This window comes from Rattus norvegicus, chromosome 1, assembly GCF_036323735.1.
Source record: "Rattus norvegicus strain BN/NHsdMcwi chromosome 1, GRCr8, whole genome shotgun sequence".
Classification (NCBI taxonomy): Eukaryota; Metazoa; Chordata; class Mammalia; order Rodentia; family Muridae; genus Rattus; species Rattus norvegicus.
Genome location: NC_086019.1, coordinates 119,857,272 through 119,877,205, shown reverse-complemented (window position 1 = coordinate 119,877,205; position 19,934 = coordinate 119,857,272). Strand labels below are relative to the sequence as shown.

Sequence of the window (19,934 nt, the reverse complement as noted above, 5' to 3'; positions counted from 1 at the left end):
AGAGGCACTGAGTATGGAACATCAGATGAAGTTGGAAGAAGCCTAACATCGCCTGCCCTGATGTCATCAGTTGAAGCTCTCTTGCCTGAGGATACCTGAAGTGAAAGGTAAGAAACACTTGACTTTCCAAAGGAACTCAAAGTGCTCAGGTGTTGATGGAGCTCGCAGGATTTCCCAAATTGAATCATGATCCTTTGGGACCTGGTTCAGGCTCACTGCCTGTGGCTACTCCTGTTATTGGAGAATAGGCCCATTGGTTCGTGGTAAAGGATGTGAATGTCTTGAATTCTGTTCGCTCACCAAACCTGATCTATTTTGAGTATACTAAGTGTCATGGCAGGGGGTACACCAGCGTGCTTGGATCGATGATGATTTCCAATAAAACATTCCTTGGAAAGCTGAAAAAAATGAGTGAAAACTCAATACCGCCACTATCATCGTGACTGAGGTCCAGCACCTGGGATCACAAATGTCACTGAGGGACTCACATGGCCTCCATTCATCTTGCGAGACTTGGATCCAGTGAGAGAGCCTTCAGAATGTTCTTTGCTTGCCTAAATCACCAGAAATCATGGCCTAAATCAAGGCTTCACCTTTTGCTCTAATGATAACATGCTTTCCAGTTGAGGAGATCATTGTCATTATCTTGGAAGTTAGCCCTACCAACTCCATCAACAATAATGTATAGTAGGTTGTGAGGCAAATGTAAGTTTAGCGGGGGCAGCATAGTGCAACAATGTACACTGGAATGTCAGGAAATGTGTTTCTGTCCCTGTCTGAACCTTCGCATGAATGATAACCCTTGTGTTTCATAAAAAAAAGATACATAACGGGAAGGTTACAGGCGACATGTGGAATGAGGCAGTAGCAATTCTCTGGAACTATGGGAATGTGGACTCTTTCTGTGTGAAAACAAAGCTCTGTTTTCTTGAAAGACTGATTGTGGCCATGGCAATTAGGTTGGAAAGAGAGCCTTGGAATTTAAAAGGTTGGCATGTAGCCTTCTTGTCGGTGGATTCTAGAAGGACATGCTTTCAAATGTCCCAGGATTCATACCACCTTCATGGATGTATGGAGAACACCCATTTTAATCCTAGTTTCTATTTTTATTGTTGGGACATTTTTTGTCAGTCTATCCGGGTAGTTTGCCAGCAGTTGTTATGGATTGACTGTACCAAAATGGTCTGGACATACATGTCCACCTATTCTAGTATCTAAGAATGTGAGCATGCAATTTTGTTTCTTACACACACTCCTTCTAGGAATTTTATATTTTGGTATGGCCGTAGAAGATAGGCATGGATTGTCTGCGGGATTATCTATCCTTATGGTCTTGATGTGGCCTTGCTGAAGATTAACTTGGCATTTTGGCTATGTGTTTTGGGGCTGATGGTAGTCCTGTTATCTTAGACATTGTTCTTTTCTCCAAGCAAATATCAACAAGAAATTGTGTTTCCATTTGATTATGAAAGTGAGCTGTATGCTTAGGATCATGCTGTTGATAATAACATATATCTCAGTGACTACAGGTTATGCTTGTGTTTGGTGACCTGAGAGGGTTTGAACAGACACTTTCTCTGTGGTGATCAATGTCAGATACCACAGCAATAGCACTCACAGGAATTTAGTACCAGTCAAAACCTGAATAGGAGATATATGAGCATGGACAGAGACAGAGAGAAAGAACAATTGTTGAAGAGGCTAAGCATGTGTGAGACAGAGGAAGAGAGTAAGAGACAGAAAGAGAGAGAGGGGGGGGAGCGGGGGAAGTGAAAGAGGACACTGTGATATTAAAGCAGATATCTTGCTTGACAGAAATAAGGAAACCAAATAGAGAGAATGTGAATGAGAAACTGAGAAGCTAGGAGAGTCACTGCAAGTCAATTTCAGAGAGAAAGTGAAGAAGCAAGATAGAGAAAGAGTACATAAGAAGTCCATTCATCTAATGTGGATGAGAATCTTATATGATATTTGAATCGGTTCTCATCGAAGGCAGAGTAGGACTAATAGGTGTAGTACGTTATGATTATGTAGGGTGCTCCGATTGTGGCCAAAGCTATTAAGATTCTGGTGGTTTCCATGGGACGAGTAAGGCCTGATTTTCTCTGTCTATCCTGCTGAACTGAGATTTACTTATTTTTGTAGACATCTTCCATTAAGCCATGTTAGTGGTCTCATTCTGTTGTGTACCTCGTGCCAATTTCTTTGGATGGTTCTCAAGTGATGTACATACTACTGTAGTTTTCGGGATCAGATATTGGCTTCGTCCCATCTTAAGAACTTTGTTGCATGGTAACCTCCAGGAATTCGGTGATAGAATTGGGAAAATTATGTCCCCAAACAGTTCCTTGGAGGAAAAATATCTCTGATATGGATTGTGAGGGCAAATTTCTAGAGGACGGAAGGAGTGCTGAGAGAGCCCAAGTGTTCGATAAATTAAGAACTAACAACAATGCATCACAGTCTCCATGATTTGCAAGGAATCCAATAAAGTGGGGGAATGTGCTATTTGCTTTACTTTCAGGGACAGAGTCCCTGTCTCATACCGGACAAGGACGGCTTGCAGAGGCACTGAGTATGGAACATCAGATGAAGTTGGAAGAAGCCTAACATCGCCTGCCCTGATGTCATCAGTTGAAGCTCTCTTGCCTGAGGATACCTGAAGTGAAAGGTAAGAAACACTTGACTTTCCAAAGGAACTCAGAGTGCTCAGGTGTTGATGGAGCTCGCAGGATTTCCCAAATTGAATCATGATCCTTTGGGACCTGGTTCAGGCTCACTGCCTGTGGCTACTCCTGTTATTGGAGAATAGGCCCATTGGTTCGTGGTAAAGGATGTGAATGTCTTGAATTCTGTTCGCTCACCAAACCTGATCTATTTTGAGTATACTAAGTGTCATGGCAGGGGGTACACCAGCGTGCTTGGATCGATGATGATTTCCAATAAAACATTCCTTGGAAAGCTGAAAAAAATGAGTGAAAACTCAATACCGCCACTATCATCGTGACTGAGGTCCAGCACCTGGGATCACAAATGTCACTGAGGGTCTCACATGGCCTCCATTCATCTTGCGAGACTTGGATCCAGTGAGAGAGCCTTCAGAATGTTCTTTGCTTGCCTAAATCACCAGAAATCATGGCCTAAATCAAGGCTTCACCTTTTGCTCTAATGATAACATGCTTTCCAGTTGAGGAAATCATTGTCATTATCTTGGAAGTTAGCCCTACCAACTCCATCAACAATAATGTATAGTAGGTTGTGAGGCACATGTAAGTTTAGCGGGTGCAGCATAGTGCAACCCTGTACACTGGAATGTCAGGAAATGTGTTTCTGTCCCTGTCTGAACCTTCGCATGAATGATAACCCTTCTGTTTCATAAAACAGAGATACATAACGGGAAGGTTACAGGCGACATGTGGAATGAGGCAGTAGCAATTCTCAGGAACTATGGGAATGTGGACTCTTCCTGTGTGAAAACAAAGCTCTATTTTCTTGAAAGACTGATTGTGGCCATGGCAATTAGGTTGGAAAGAGAGCCTTGGAATTTAAAAGGTTGGCATGTAGCCTTCTTGTCGGTGGATTCTAGAAGGACATGCTTTCAAATGTCCCAGGATTCATACCACCTTCATGGATGTATTGAGAACACCCATTTTAATCCTAGTTTCTATGTTTATTGTTGGGACATTTTTTGTCAGTCTATCCGGGTAGTTTGCCCGCAGTTCTTATGGATTGACTGTACCAAAGTGGTCTGGACATACATCTCCACCTATTCTAGGATCTAAGAATGTGAGCATGCAAGTTTGTTTCTTACACATACTCCTTCTAGGAATTTTATATTTTGGTATGGCCGTAGAAGATAGGCATGGAGTGTCTGCGAGATTATCTTTCCTTATGTTCTTGATGTGGCCTTGCTGAAGATTAACTTGGCATTTTGGCTATGTGTTTTGGGGCTGATGGTAGTCCTGTTATCTTAGACATTGTTCTTTTCTCCAAGCAAATATCAACAAGAAATTGTGTTTCCATTTGATTATGAAAGTGAGCTGTATGCTTAGGATCCTGCTGTTGATAATAACATATATCTCAGTGAATACAGTTTATGCTTGTGTTTGGTGACCTGAGAGGGTTTGAACAGACACTTTCTGTGTGGTGATCAATGTCAGATACCACAGCAATAGCACTCACAGGAATTTAGTACCAGTCAAAACCTGAATAGGAGATATATGAGCATGGACAGAGACAGAAAGAAAAAACAATTGTTGAAGAGGCTAAGCATGTGTGAGACAGAGGAAGACAGTAAGAGACAGAAAGAGAGAGAAGGGGGGGGACAGAGGGGGGGAAGTGAAAGAGGACACTGTGATATTAAAGCAGATATCTTGATTGACAGAAATAAGGAAAGCAAATAGAGAGAATGTGAATGAGAAACTGAGAAGCTAGGAGAGTAACTGCTAGTCAATTTCAGAGAGAAAGTGAAGAAGCGAGATAGAGAAAGAGTACATAAGAAGTCCATTCATCTAATGTGGATGAGAATCTTATATGATATTTGAATCGGTTCTCATGGAAGGCAGAATAGTACTAATAGGTGTAGTATGTTATGATTATGGAGGGTGCTCCGATTGTGGCCAAAGCTATTAAGATTCTGGTGGTTTCCATGGGTAGAGTAAGGCCTGATTTTCTCTGTCTATCCGGCTGAACTTAGAATTACTTATTTTTGTAGACAACTTCCATTAAGCCATGTTAGTAGTCTCATTCTGTTGTGTACATCATGCCAATTTCTTTGGATGGTTCTCAAGTGATGTACATACTACTGTAGTTTTCGGGATCAGATATTGGCTTCGTCCCATCTTAAGAACTTTGTTGCATGGTAACCTCCAGGAATTCGGTGATAGAATTGGGAAAATTATGTCCCCAAACAGTTCCTTGGAGGAAAAATATCTCTGATATGGATTGTGAGGGCAAATTTCTAGAGGACGGAAGGAGTGCTGAGAGAGCCCAAGTGTTCGATAAATTAAGAACTAACAACAATGCATCACAGTCTCCATTATTTGCAAGGAATCCAATAAAGTTGGGGAATGTGCTATTTGCTTTACTTTCAGGGACAGAGTCCCTGTCTCATACCGGACAAGGACGACTTGCAGAGGATCTGAGTATGGAACATCAGATGAATTTGGAAGAAGCCTAACATCGCCTGCCCTGATGTCATCAGTTGAAGCTCTCTTGCCTGAGGATACCTGAAGTGAAAGGTAAGAAACACTTGACTTTCCAAAGGAACTCAAAGTGCTCAGGTGTTGATGGAGCTCGCAGGAGTTCCCAACCTTGAATCATGATCCTTTGGGACCTGGTTCAGGCTCACTGCCTGTGGCTACTCCTGTTATTGGAGAATAGGCCCATTGGTTCGTGGTAAAGGATGTGAATGTCTTGAATTCTGTTCGCTCACCAAACCTGATCTATTTTGAGTATACTAAGTGTCATGGCAGGGGGTACACCAGCGTGCTTGGATCGATGATGATTTCCAATAAAACATTCCTTGGAAAGCTGAACAAAATGAGTGAAAACTCAATACCGCCACTATCATCGTGACTGAGGTCCAGCACCTGGGATCACAAATGTCACTGAGGGACTCACATGGCCTCCATTCATCTTGCGAGACTTGGATCCAGTTGAGAGCCTTCAGAATGTTCTTTGCTTGCCTAAATCACCAGAAATCATGGCCTAAATCAAGGCTTCACCTTTTGCTCTAATGATAACATGCATTCCAGTTGAGGAGATCATTGTCATTATCTTGTAAGTTAGCCCTACCAACTCCATCAACAATAATGTATAGTAGGTTGTGAGGCAAATGTAAGTTTAGCCGGGGCAGCATAGTGCAACACTGTACACTGGAATGTCAGGAAATGTGTTTCTGTCCCTGTCTGAAGCCTTCGCATGAATGATAACCCTTCTGTTTCATAAAACAGAGATACATAACGGGAAGGTTACAGGCGACATGTGGAATGAGGCAGTAGCAATTCTCAGGAACTATGGGAATGTGGACTCTTCCTGTGTGAAAACAATGCTCTATTTTCTTGAAAGACTGATTGTGGCCATGGCAATTAGGTTGGAAAGAGAGCCTTGGAATTTAAAAGGTTGGCATGTAGCCTTCTTGTCGGTAGATTCTAGAAGGACATGCTTTCAAATGTCCCAGGATTCATACCACCTTCATGGATGTATGGAAAACACCCATTTTATCCTAGTTTCTATTTTTATTGTTGGGACATTTTTTGTGAGTCTATCCGGGTAGTTTGCCAGCACTTGTTATGGATTGACTGTACCAAAATGGTCTGGACATACATCTCCACCTATTCTAGGATCTAAGAATGTGATCATGCAAGTTTGTTTCTTACACACACTCCTTCTAGGAATTTTATATTTTGGTATGGCCGTAGAAGATAGGCATGGATTGTCTGCGGGAATATCTTTCCTTATGGTCTTGATGTGGCCTTGCTGAAGATTAACTTGCATTTTGGCTATGTGTTTTGGGGCTGATGGTAGTCCTGTTATCTTAGACATTGTTCTTTTCTCCAAGCAAATATCAACAAGTAATAGTGTTTCCCTTTGATTATGAAAGTGAGCTGTATGCTTAGGATCCTGCTGTTGATAATAACATATATCTCAGTGAATACAGTTTATGCTTGTGTTTGGTGACCTGAGAGGGTTGGAACAGACACTTTCACTGTGGTGATCAATGTCAGATACCACAGCAATAGCACTCACAGGAATTTAGTACCAGTCAAAACCTGAATAGGAGATATATGAGCATGGACAGAGACAGAGAGAAAGAACAATTGTTGAAGAGGCTAAGCATGTGTGAGACAGAGGAAGACAGTAAGAGACAGAAAGAGAGAGGGGGGGAGAGAGGGGGGGAAGTGAAAGAGTACACTGTGATATTAAAGCAGATATCTTGATTGACAGAAATAAGGAAACCAAATAGAGAGACTGTGAATGAGTAACTGAGAAGCTAGGAGAGTCACTGCTAGTCAATTTCAGAGAGAAAGTGAAGATGCGAGATAGAGAAAGAGTACATAAGAAGTCCATTCATCTAATGTGGATGAGAATCTTATATGATATTTGAATCGGTTCTCATGGAAGGCAGAGTAGGACTAATAGGTGTAGTATGTTATGATTATGGAGGGTGCTCCGATTGTGGCCAAAGCTATTAAGATTCTGGTGGTTTCCATGAGAAGAGTAAGGCCTTATTTTCTCTGTCTATCCGGCTGAACTGAGAATTACTTATTTTTGTAGACAACTTCCATTAAGCCATGTTAGTAGTCTCATTCTGTTGTGTACATCATGCCAATTTCTTTGGATGGTTCTCAAGTGATGTACATACTACTGTAGTTTTCGGGATCAGATATTGGCTTCGTCCCATCTTAAGAACTTTGTTGCATGGTAACCTCCAGGAATTCGGGGATAGAATTGGGAAAATTATGTCCCCAAACAGTTCCTTGGAGGAAAAATATCTCTGATATGGATTGTGAGGGCAAATTTCTAGAGGACGAAAGGAGTGCTGAGAGAGCCCAAGTGTTCGATAAATTAAGAACTAACAACAATGCATCACAGTCTCCATGATTTGCAAGGAATCCAATAAAGTGGGGGTATGTGCTATTTGCTTTACTTTCAGGGACAGAGTCCCTGTCTCATACCGGACAAGGACGGCTTGCAGAGGAACTGAGTATGGAACATCAGATGAAGTTGGAAGAAGCCTAACATCGCCTGCCCTGATGTCATCAGTTGAAGCTCTCTTGCCTGAGAATACCTGAAGTGAAAGGTAAGAAACACTTGACTTTCCAAAGGAACTCAAAATGCTCAGGTGTTGATGGAGCTCGCAGGAGTTCCCAACCTTGAATCATGATCCTTTAGGACCTGGTTCAGGCTCACTGCCTGTGGCTACTCCTGTTATTGGAGAATAGGACCATTGGTTCGTGGTAAAGGATGTGAATGTCTTGAATTCTGTTCGCTCACCAAACCTGATCTATTTTGAGTATACTAAGTGTCATGGCAGGGGGTACACCAGCGTGCTTGGATCGATGATGATTTCCAATAAAACATTCCTTGGAAAGCTGAACAAAATGAGTGAAAACTCAATACCGCCACTATCATCATGACTGAGGTCCAGCACCTGGGATCACAAATGTCACTGAGGGACTCACATGGCCTCCATTCATCTTGCGAGACTTGGATCCAGTTGAGAGCCTTCAGAATGTTCTTTGCTTGCCTAAATCACCAGAAATCATGGCCTAAATCAAGGCATCACCTTTTGCTCTAATGATAACATGCATTCCAGTTGAGGAGATCATTGGCATTATCTTGTAAGTTAGCCCTACCAACTCCATCAACAATAATGTATAGTAGGTTGTGAGGCAAATGTAAGTTTAGCCGGGGCAGCATAGTGCAACACTGTACACTGGAATGTCAGGAAATGTGTTTCTGTCCCTGTCTGAAGCCTTCGCATGAATGATAACCCTTCTGTTTCATAAAACAGAGATACATAACGGGAAGGTTACAGGCGACATGTGGAATGAGGCAGTAGCAATTCTCAGGAACTATGGGAATGTGGACTCTTCCTGTGTGAAAACAAAGCTCTGTTTTCTTGAAAGACTGATTGTGGCCATGGCAATTAGGTTGGAAAGAGAGCCTTGGAATTTAAAAGGTTGGCATGTAGCCTTCTTGTCGGTGGATTCTTGAAGGACATGCTTTCAAATGTCCCAGGATTCATACCACCTTCATGGATGTATGGAAAACACCCATTTTATCCTAGTTTCTATTTTTATTGTTGGGACATTTTTTGTGAGTCTATCTGGGTAGTTTGCCAGCAGTTGTTATGGATTGACTGTACCAAAATGGTCTGGACATACATCTGCACATATTCTAGGATCTAAGAATGTGATCATGCAAGTTTGTTTCTTACACACACTCCTTCTAGGAATTTTATATTTTGGTATGGCCGTAGAAGATAGGCATGGAGTGTCTGCGGGAATATCTTTCCTTATGGTCTTGATGTGGCCTTGCTGAAGATTAACTTGGCATTTTGGCTATGTGTTTTGGGGCTGATGGTAGTCCTGTTATCTTAGACATTGTTCTTTTCTCCAAGCAAATATCAACAAGTAATTGTGTTTCCCTTTGATTATGAAAGTGAGCTGTATGCTTAGGATCCTGCTGTTGATAATAACATATATCTCAGTGAATACAGTTTATGCTTGTGTTTGGTGACCTGAGAGGGTTTGAACAGACACTTTCACTGTGGTGATCAATGTCAGATACCACAGCAATAGCACTCACAGGAATTTAGTACCAGTCAAAACCTGAATAGGAGATATAGGAGCATGGACAGAGATAGAGAGAAAGAACAATTGTTGAAGAGGCTAAGCATGTGTGAGACAGAGGAAGACAGTAAGAGACAGAAAGAGAGAGGGGGGGAGAGAGGGGGGGAAGTGAAAGAGTACACTGTGATATTAAAGCAGATATCTTGATTGACAGAAATAAGGAAACCAAATAGAGAGACTGTGAATGAGAAACTGAGAAGCTAGGAGAGTCACTGCTAGTCAATTTCAGAGAGAAAGTGAAGAAGCGAGATAGAGAAAGAGTACATAAGAAGTCCATTCATCTAATGTGGATGAGAATCTTATATGATATTTGAATCGGTTCTCATGGAAGGCAGAGTAGGACTAATAGGTGTAGTATGTTATGATTATGGAGGGTGCTCCGATTGTGGCCAAAGCTATTAAGATTCTGGTGGTTTCCATGAGAAGAGTAAGGCCTTATTTTCTCTGTCTATCCGGCTGAACTGAGAATTACTTATTTTTGTAGACAACTTCCATTAAGCCATGTTAGTAGTCTCATTCTGTTGTGTACATCATGCCAATTTCTTTGGATGGTTCTCAAGTGATGTACATACTACTGTAGTTTTCGGGATCAGATATTGGCTTCGTCCCATCTTAAGAACTTTGTTGCATGGTAACCTCCAGGAATTCGGGGATAGAATTGGGAAAATTATGTCCCCAAACAGTTCCTTGGAGGAAAAATATCTCTGATATGGATTGTGAGGGCAAATTTCTAGAGGACGAAAGGAGTGCTGAGAGAGCCCAAGTGTTCGATAAATTAAGAACTAACAACAATGCATCACAGTCTCCATGATTTGCAAGGAATCCAATAAAGTGGGGGTATGTGCTATTTGCTTTACTTTCAGGGACAGAGTCCCTGTCTCATACCGGACAAGGACGGCTTGCAGAGGAACTGAGTATGGAACATCAGATGAAGTTGGAAGAAGCCTAACATCGCCTGCCCTGATGTCATCAGTTGAAGCTCTCTTGCCTGAGAATACCTGAAGTGAAAGGTAAGAAACACTTGACTTTCCAAAGGAACTCAAAATGCTCAGGTGTTGATGGAGCTCGCAGGAGTTCCCAACCTTGAATCATGATCCTTTGGGACCTGGTTCAGGCTCACTGCCTGTGGCTACTACTGTTATTGGAGAATAGGCCCATTGGTTCGTGGTAAAGGATGTGAATGTCTTGAATTCTGTTCGCTCACCAAACCTGATCTATTTTGAGTATACTAAGTGTCATGGCAGGGGGTACACCAGCGTGCTTGGATCGATGATGATTTCCAATAAAACATTCCTTGGAAAGCTGAACAAAATGAGTGAAAACTCAATACCGCCACTATCATCGTGACTGAGGTCCAGCACCTGGGATCACAAATGTCACTGAGGGACTCACATGGCCTCCATTCATCTTGCGAGACTTGGATCCAGTTGAGAGCCTTCAGAATGTTCTTTGCTTGCCTAAATCACCAGAAATCATGGCCTAAATCAAGGCTTCACCTTTTGCTCTAATGATAACATGCATTCCAGTTGAGGAGATCATTGTCATTATCTTGTAAGTTAGCCCTACCAACTCCATCAACAATAATGTATAGTAGGTTGTGAGGCAAATGTAAGAATAGCCGGGGCAGCATAGTGCAACACTGTACACTGGAATGTCAGGAAATGTGTTTCTGTCCCTGTCTGAAGCCTTTGCATGAATGATAACCCTTCTGTTTCATAAAACAGACATACATAACGGGAAGGTTACAGGCGACATGTGGAATGAGGCAGTAGCAATTTTCAGGAACTATGGGAATGTGGACTCTTCCTGTGTGAAAACAAAGCTCTATTTTCTTGAAAGACTGATTGTGGCCATGGCAATTAGGTTGGAAAGAGAGCCTTGGAATTTATAAGGTTGGCATGTAGCCTTCTTGTCGGTGGATTCTAGAAGGACATGCTTTCAAATGTCCCAGGATTCATACCACCTTAATGGATGTATGGAGAACACCCATTTTAATCCTAGTTTCTATGTTTATTGTTGGGACATTTTTTGTCAGTCTATCCGGGTAGTTTGCCAGCAGTTCTTATGGATTGACTGTACCAAAGTGGTCTGGACATACATCTCCACCTATTCTAGGATCTAAGAATGTGAGCATGCAAGTTTGTTTCTTACACATACTCCTTCTAGGAATTTTATATTTTGGTATGGCCGTAGAAGATAGGCATGGAGTGTCTGCGAGATTATCTTTCCTTATGTTCTTGATGTGGCCTTGCTGAAGATTAACTTGGCATTTTGGCTATGTGTTTTGGGGCTGATGGTAGTCCTGTTATCTTAGACATTGTTCTTTTCTCCAAGCAAATATCAACAAGAAATTGTGTTTCCATTTGATTATGAAAGTGAGCTGTATGCTTAGGATCCTGCTGTTGATAATAACATATATCTCAGTGAATACAGTTTATGCTTGTGTTTGGTGACCTGAGAGGGTTTGAACAGACACTTTCACTGTGGTGATCAATGTCAGATACCACAGCAATAGCACTCACAGGAATTTAGTACCAGTCAAAACCTGAATAGGAGATATATGAGCATGGACAGAGACAGAGAGAAAGAACAATTGTTGAAGAGGCTAAGCATGTGTGAGACAGAGGAAGACAGTAAGAGACAGAAAGAGAGAGAGGGGGGGGGGAGAGAGTGGGGGAAGTGAAAGAGGACACTGTGATATTAAAGCAGATATCTTGATTGACAGAAATAAGGAAAGCAAATAGAGAGAATGTGAATGAGAAACTGAGAAGCTAGGAGAGTCACTGCTAGTCAATTTCAGAGAGAAAGTGAAGAAGCGAGATAGAGAAAGAGTACATAAGAAGTCCATTCATCTAATGTGGATGAGAATCTTATATGATATTTGAATCGGTTCTCATGGAAGGCAGAGTAGGACTAATAGGTGTAGTATGTTATGATTATGGAGGGTGCTCCGATTGTGGCCAAAGCTATTAAGATTCTGGTGGTTTCCATGAGAAGAGTAAGGCCTTATTTTTTCTGTCTATCCGGCTGAACTGAGAATTACTTATTTTTGTAGACAACTTCCATTAGCCATGTTAGTAGTCTCATTCTGTTGCGTACATCATGCCAATTTCTTTGGATGGTTCTCAAGTGATGTACATACTACTGTAGTTTTCGGGATCAGATATTGGCTTCGTCCCATCTTAAGAACTTTGTTGCATGGTAACCTCCAGGAATTCGGTGATAGAATTAGGAAAATTATGTCCCCAAAGAGTTCCTTGGAGGAAAAATATCTCTGATATGGATTGTGAGGGCAAATTTCTAGAGGACGGAAGGAGTGCTGAGAGAGCCCAAGTGTTCGATAAATTAAGAACTAACAACAATGCATCACAGTCTCCATGATTTGCAAGGAATCCAATAAAGTGGGGGTATGTGCTATTTGCTTTACTTTCAGGGACAGAGTCCCTGTCTCATACCGGACAAGGACGGCTTGCAGAGGAACTGAGTAGGAACATCAGATGAAGTTGGAAGAAGCCTAACATCGCCTGCCCTGATGTCATCAGTTGAAGCTCTCTTGCCTGAGGATACCTGAAGTGAAAGGTAAGAAACACTTGACTTTCCAAAGGAACTCAAAATGCTCAGGTGTTGATGGAGCTCGCAGGAGTTCCCAACCTTGAATCATGATCCTTTGGGACCTGGTTCAGGCTCACTGCTTGTGGCTACTCCTGTTATTGGAGAATAGGCCCATTGTTTCGTGGTAAAGGATGTGAATGTCTTGAATTCTGTTCGCTCACCAAACCTGATCTATTTTGAGTATACTAAGTGTCATGGCAGGGGGTACACCAGCGTGCTTGGATCGATGATGATTTCCAATAAAACATTCCTTGGAAAGCTGAACAAAATGAGTGAAAACTCAATACCGCCACTATCATCGTGACTGAGGTCCAGCACCTGGGATCACAAATGTCACTGAGGGACTCACATGGCCTCCATTCATCTTGCGAGACTTGGATCCAGTTGAGAGCCTTCAGAATGTTCTTTGCTTGCCTAAATCACCAGAAATCATGGCCTAAATCAAGGCTTCACCTTTTGATCTAATGATAACATGCATTCCAGTTGAGGAGATCATTGTCATTATCTTGTAAGTTAGCCCTACCAACTCCATCAACAATAATGTATAGTAGGTTGTGAGGCAAATGTAAGTTTAGCCGGGGCAGCATAGTGCAACACTGTACACTGGAATGTCAGGAAATGTGTTTCTGTCCCTGTCTGAAGCCTTCGCATGAATGATAACCCTTCTGTTTCATAAAACAGAGATACATAACGGGAAGATTACAGGCGACATGTGGAATGAGGCAGTAGCAATTCTCAGGAACTATGGGAATGTGGACTCTTCCTGTGTGAAAACAAATCTCTGTTTTCTTGAAAGACTGATTGTGGCCATGGCAATTAGGTTGGAAATAGAGCCTTGGAATTTAAAAGGTTGACATGTAGCCTTCTTGTCGGTGGATTCTAGAAGTGCATGCTTTCAAATGTCCCAGGATTCATACCACCTTCATGGATGTATGGAGAACACCCATTTTAATCCTAGTTTCTATGCTTATTGTTGGGACATTTTTTGTCAGACTATCCGGGTAGTTTGCCGGCAGTTCTTATGGATTGACTGTACCAAAATGGTCTGGACATACATTCTCCTCCTCTTCTAGGATCTAAGAATGTGACCATGCAAGTTTGTTTCTTACACACACTCCTTCTAGGAATTTTATATTTTGGTATGGCCGTAGAAGACAGGCATGGAGTGTCTGTGGGATTATCATTCGTTATGGTTTTGATGTGGCCTTATGAAAGTTAACTTGGCATTTTGGCTATGTGTTTTGGGGCTGATGGTAGTCCTGTTATCTTAGACAATGTTCTTTTTTTCCAAGCAAATATCAACAAGAAATTGTGTTTCCATTTGATTATGAAAGTGAGCTGTATGCTTAGGATCATGCTGTTGATAATAACATATATCTCAGTGACTACATGTTATGCTTGTGTTTGGTGACCTGAGAGGGTTTGAACAGATTCTTTATCTGTGGTGATCAATGTCAGATACCACAGCAATGGCACTCACAGGAATTAGTACCAGTCAAAACCTGAATAGGAGATATATGAGCATGGACAGAAAGAGAGAAAAAACAATTGTTGAAGAGGCTAAGCATGTGTGAGACAGAGGAAGACAGTGAGAGACAGAAAGAGAGAGAGGGGGGGACAGAGGGGGGTGGTATGGAAAAGAGGACACTGTGATATTAAAGCAGATATCTTGATTGACAGAAATAAGGAAACCAAATAGAGAGAATGTGAGTGAGAAACTGAGAAGCTGGGAGAGTCACTGCAAGTCAATTTCAGAGAGAAGTGAAGAAGCGAGATAGAGAAAGAGTACATAAGAAGTCCATTCATCTAATGTGGATGAGAATCTTATATGATATTTGAATCGGTTCTCATCGAACTCAGAGTAGTACTAATAGGTGTAGTATGTTATGATTATGGAGGGTGCTCCGATTGTGGCCAAAGCTATTAAGATTCTGGTGGTTTCCATGGGAAGAGTAAGGCCTGATTTTCTCTGTCATATCCAGCTGAACTGAGATTTACTTATGTTTGTAGACAACTCCCATTAAGCCATGTTAGTGGTCTCATTCTGTTGTGTACCTCGTGCCATTTTCTTTGGATGGTTCTCAAGTGATGTACATACTATTGTAGTTTTCGGGATCAGATATTGGCTTCGTCCCATCTTAAGAACTTTGTTGCATGGTAACCTCCAGGAATTCGGTGATAGAATTGGGAAAATTATGTCCCCAAAGAGTTCCTTGGAGGAAAAATATCTCTGATATGGATTGTGAGGGCAAATTGCTAGAGGACGGAAGGAGTGCTGAGAGAGCCCATGTGTTCCATAAATTAAGAACTAACAACAATGCATCACAGTCTCCATGATTTGCAAGGAATCCAATAAAGTGGGGGAATGTGCTATTTGCTTTACTTTCAGGGACAGAGTCCCTGTCTCATACCGGACAAGGACGGCTTGCAGAGGAACTGAGTAGGAACATCAGATGAAGTTGGAAGAAGCCTAACATCGCCTGCCCTGATGTCATCAGTTGAAGTCTCTTGCCTGAGGATACCTGAATTGAAAGGTAGGAAACACTTGACTTTCCAAAGGAACTCAAAGTGCTCAGGTGTTGATGGACTCGCAGGAATTCCCAACCTTGAATCATGATCCTTTGGGACCTGGTTCAGGCTCACTGCCTGTGGCTACTCCTGTGATTGGAGAATAGGCCCATTGGTTCGTGGTAAAGGATGTGAATGTCTTGAATTCTGTTCGCTCACCAAACCTGATCTATTTTGAGTATACTAAGTGTCATGGCAGGGGGTACACCAGCGTGCTTGGATCGATGATGATTTCCAATAAAACATTCCTTGGAAAGCTGAACAAAATGAGTGAAAACTCAATACCGCCACTATCATCGTGACTGAGGTCCAGCACCTGGGATCACAAATGTCACTGAGGGACTCACATGGCCTCCATTCATCTTGCGAGACTTGGATCCAGTGAGAGAGCCTTCAGAATGTTCTTTGCTTGCCTAAATCACCAGAAATCATGGCCTAAATCAAGGCTTCACCTTTTGCTCTAATGATAACATGCTTTCCGGTTGAGGAGATCATTGTCAATATCTTGGAAGTTAGCCCTACCGACTCCATCAGCAATAATGTATAGTAGGTTGTGAGGCAAATGTAAGTTTAGTGGGGGCAGCATAGTTCAACAATGTACACTGGAATGTCAGGAAATGTGTTTCTGTCCGTGACTGCAGCCTTCTCATGAATGATAACCCTTCTGTTTCATAAAACAGAGATACATAACGGGAAGGTTACAGGCGACACGTCGAATGAGGCAGTAGCAATTCTCAGGAACTATGGGAATGTGGACTCTTCCTGTGTGAAAACAAAGCTCTGTTTTCTTGAAAGACTGATTGTGGCCATGGAAATTAGGTTGGAAAGAGAGCCTTGGAATTTAAAAGGTTGGCATGTAGCCTTCTTGTCAGTGGATTCTAGAAGTGCATGCTTTCAAATGTCCCAGGATTCATACCACCTTTTTGGATGTATGGAGAACGCCCATTTTAATCCTAGTTTCTATGTTTATTGTTGGGACATTTTTTGTCAGTTTATCCGTGTAGTTTGCCAGCAGTTCTTATGGATTGACTGTACCAAAATGATCTGGACATACATCTCCTCCTCTTCTAGGATCTAAAAATTTGAGCATGCAAGTTTCTTTCTTACACACACTCCTTCTAGGAATTTTATATTTTGGTATGGCCGTAGAAGATAGGCATGGTGTGTCTGTGGGATTATCTTTTCTTAAGGTTTTATTGGGGCCTCGCTGAAGGTTAACTTGGCATTTTGGCTATGTGTTTTGGGGCTGATGGTAGTCCTGTTATCTTAGACATTGTTCTTTTCTCCAAGCAAATATCAACAAGAAATTGTTTTTCCATTTGATTATGAAAGTGAGCTGTATGCTTAGGATCATGCTGTTGATAATAACATATATCTCAGTGACTACAGGTTATGCTTGTGTTTGGTGACCTGAGAGGGTTTGAACAGACACTTTCTCTGTGGTGATCAATGTCAGATCCCACAGCAATAGCACTCACAGGAATTTCGTACCAGTCAAAACCTGAATAGGAGATATATGAATATGGGCAGAGAAAGAGAGAAAGAACAATTGTTGAAGAGGCTAAGCATGTGTGAGACAGAGGAAGACAGTGAGAGACAGTAAGAGAGAAAGGGGGGGAGGAGAGATGGGGGTTGAAGTGGAAAAGAGGACACTGTGATATTAAAGCAGATATCTTGATTGACAGAAATAAGGAAACCAAATAGAGAGAATGTGAGTGAGAAACTGAGAAGCTAGGAGAGTCACTGCAAGACAATTTCAGAGAGAAAGTGATGAAGCGAGATAGAGAAAGAGTACATAAGAAGTCCATTCATCTAATGTGGATGAGAATCTTATATGATATTTGAATCGGTTCTCATCGATGGCAGAGTAGGACTAATAGGTGTAGTATGTTATGATTATGGAGGGTGCTCCGATTGTGGCCAAAGCATTTAAGATTCTGGTGGTTTCCATGGGAAGAGTAAGGCCTGATTTTCTCTGTCATATCCGGATAACTGAGATTTACTTATTTTTGTAGACAACTTCCATTAAGCCATGTTAGTGGTCTCATTCTGTTGTGTACATCGTGCCAATTTCTTTGGATGGTTCTCAAGTGAGGTACATACTACTGTAGTTTTCGGGATCAGATATTGGCTTCGTCCCATCTTAAGAACTTTGTTGCATGGTAATCTCCAGGAATTCTGTGATAGAATTGGGAAAATTATGTCCCCAAAGAGTTCCTTGGAGGAAAAATATCTCTGATATGCATTGTGAGGGCAAATTTCTAGAGGACGGAAGGAGTGCTGAGAGAGCCCAAGTGTTCGATAAATTAAGAACTAACAACAATGCATCACAGTCTCCATGATTTGCAAGGAATCCAATAAAGTGGGGGAATGTGCTGTTTGCTTTACTTTCAGGGACAGAGTCCCTGTCTCATACCGGACAAGGACAGCTTGCAGAGGAACTGAGTATGGAACATCAGATGAAGTTGGAAGATGCCTTACATCGCCTGCCCTGATGTCATCAGTTGTAGCTCTCTTGCCTGAGGATACCTGAATTGAAAGGTAAGAAACACTTGACTTTCCAAAGGAATTCAAAGTGCTCAGGTGTTGATGGAGCTCGCAGGAGTTCCCCACCTAGAATCATGATCCTTTGGGACCAGGTCCAGGCTCACTGCCTGTGGCTACTCCTGTGATTGGAGAATAGGACCATTGGTTCATGGTAAAGGATGTGAATGTCTTGAATTCTGTTCGCTCACCAAACCTGATCTATTTTGAGTATACTAAGTGTCATGGCAGTGGGTACACCAGCGTGCTTGGATCAATGATGATTTCCAATAAAACATTCCTTGGAAAGCTGAACAAAATGAGTGAAAACTCAATACCGCCACTATCATCGTGACTGAGGTCCAGCACCTGGGATCACAAATGTCACTGAGGGACTCACATGGCCTCCATTCATCTTGCGAGACTTGGATCCAGTGAGAGAGCCTTCAGAATGTTCTTTGCTTGCCTAAATCACCAGAAATCATGGCCTAAATCAAGGCTTCACCTTTTGCTCTAATGATAACATGCTTTCCGGTTGAGGAGATCATTGTCAATATCTTGGAAGTTAGCCCTACCGACTCCATCAGCAATAATGTATAGTAGGTTGTGAGGCAAATGTAAGTTTAGTGGGGGCAGCATAGTTCAACAATGTACACTGGAATGTCAGGAAATGTGTTTCTGTCCGTGACTGCAGCCTTCTCATGAATGATAACCCTTCTGTTTCATAAAACAGAGATACATAACGGGAAGGTTACAGACGACACGTGGAATGAGGCAGTAGCAATTCTCAGGAACTATGGGAATGTGGACTCTTCCTGTGTGGAAACAAAGCTCTGTTTTCTTGAAAGACTGATTGTGGCCATGGCAATTAGGTTGGAAAGAGAGCCTTGGAATTTAAAAGGTTGGCATGTAGCCTTCTTGTCAGTGGATTCTAGAAGTGCATGCTTTCAAATGTCCCAGGATTCATACCACCTTTTTGGATGTATGGAGAACGCCCATTTTAATCCTAGTTTCTATGTTTATTGTTGGGACATTTTTTGTCAGTCTATCCGTGTAGTTTGCCAGCAGTACTTATGGATTGACTGTACCAAAATGGTCTGGACATACATCTCCTCCTCTTCTAGGATCTAAAAATTTGAGCATGCAAGTTTCTTTCTTACACACACTCCTTCTAGGAATTTTATATTTTGGTATGGCCGTAGAAGATAGGCATGGTGTGTCTGTGGGATTATCTTTTCTTAAGGTTTTGTTGGGGCCTCGCTGAAGGTTAACTTGGCATTTTGGCTATGTGTTTTGGGGCTGATGGTAGTCCTGTTATCTTAGACATTGTTCTTTTCTCCAAGCAAATGTCAACAAGAAATTGTTTTTCCATTTGATTATGAAAGTGAGCTGTATGCTTAGGATCATGCTGTTGATAATAACATATATCTCAGTGACTACAGGTTATGCTTGTGTTTGGTGACCTGAGAGGGTTTGAACAGACACTTTCTCTGTGGTGATCAATGTCAGATCCCACAGCAATAGCACTCACAGGAATTTCGTACCAGTCAAAACCTGAATAGGAGATATATGAGTATGGGCAGAGAAAGAGAGAAAGAACAATTGTTGAAGAGGCTAAGCATGTGTGAGACAGAGGAAGACAGTGAGAGACAGTAAGAGAGAAAGGGGGGGAGGAGAGATGGGGGTTGAAGTGGAAAAGAGGACACTGTGATATTAAAGCAGATATCTTGATTGACAGAAATAAGGAAACCAAATAGAGAGAATGTGAGTGAGAAACTGAGAAGCTAGGAGAGTCACTGCAAGACAATTTCAGAGAGAAAGTGAAGAAGCGAGATAGAGAAAGAGTACATAAGAAGTCCATTCATCTAATGT

The 19,934-nt window shown here is 41.9% G+C and overlaps 1 long non-coding RNA gene and 8 other non-coding genes across 11 annotated transcripts in view; all 9 read left to right on the top strand.

The window, feature by feature from the left end:
• The first annotated feature begins 359 nt into the window (after positions 1-359).
• Positions 360-452, top strand: LOC134485520 (small nucleolar RNA SNORD116). The gene has a single exon (XR_010063558.1). It is a non-coding gene; the product is annotated as a small nucleolar RNA SNORD116 (small nucleolar RNA).
• Positions 453-2,923: 2,471 nt separating this feature from the next.
• LOC134485519 (small nucleolar RNA SNORD116) lies at positions 2,924-3,016 on the top strand. Its single transcript, XR_010063557.1, has one exon. It is a non-coding gene; the product is annotated as a small nucleolar RNA SNORD116 (small nucleolar RNA).
• Positions 3,017-4,327: 1,311 nt separating this feature from the next.
• LOC134483347 (uncharacterized) overlaps positions 4,328-19,934 on the top strand; it is a 34,178-nt gene continuing 18,571 nt past the window's right edge. For 2 of the 3 annotated variants that reach the window (XR_010060212.1, XR_010060209.1), the window contains exons 1-4: positions 4,328-7,804; positions 10,223-10,369; positions 12,793-15,505; positions 17,934-18,080. This is a non-coding gene — a long non-coding RNA (uncharacterized LOC134483347). The remainder of the gene's footprint in view (positions 7,805-10,222; positions 10,370-12,792; positions 15,506-17,933; positions 18,081-19,934) is intronic. The other variant, XR_010060216.1, reaches the window with a different exon arrangement.
• LOC134485408 (small nucleolar RNA SNORD116) lies at positions 5,494-5,586 on the top strand. Its single transcript, XR_010063447.1, has one exon. It is a non-coding gene; the product is annotated as a small nucleolar RNA SNORD116 (small nucleolar RNA).
• On the top strand, positions 8,058-8,150 carry LOC134485494 (small nucleolar RNA SNORD116). The gene has a single exon (XR_010063532.1). It is a non-coding gene; the product is annotated as a small nucleolar RNA SNORD116 (small nucleolar RNA).
• On the top strand, positions 10,623-10,715 carry LOC134485407 (small nucleolar RNA SNORD116). The gene has a single exon (XR_010063446.1). It is a non-coding gene; the product is annotated as a small nucleolar RNA SNORD116 (small nucleolar RNA).
• Positions 13,192-13,284, top strand: LOC134485406 (small nucleolar RNA SNORD116). The gene has a single exon (XR_010063445.1). It is a non-coding gene; the product is annotated as a small nucleolar RNA SNORD116 (small nucleolar RNA).
• LOC134485405 (small nucleolar RNA SNORD116) lies at positions 15,758-15,850 on the top strand. Its single transcript, XR_010063444.1, has one exon. It is a non-coding gene; the product is annotated as a small nucleolar RNA SNORD116 (small nucleolar RNA).
• On the top strand, positions 18,334-18,426 carry LOC134485496 (small nucleolar RNA SNORD116). The gene has a single exon (XR_010063534.1). It is a non-coding gene; the product is annotated as a small nucleolar RNA SNORD116 (small nucleolar RNA).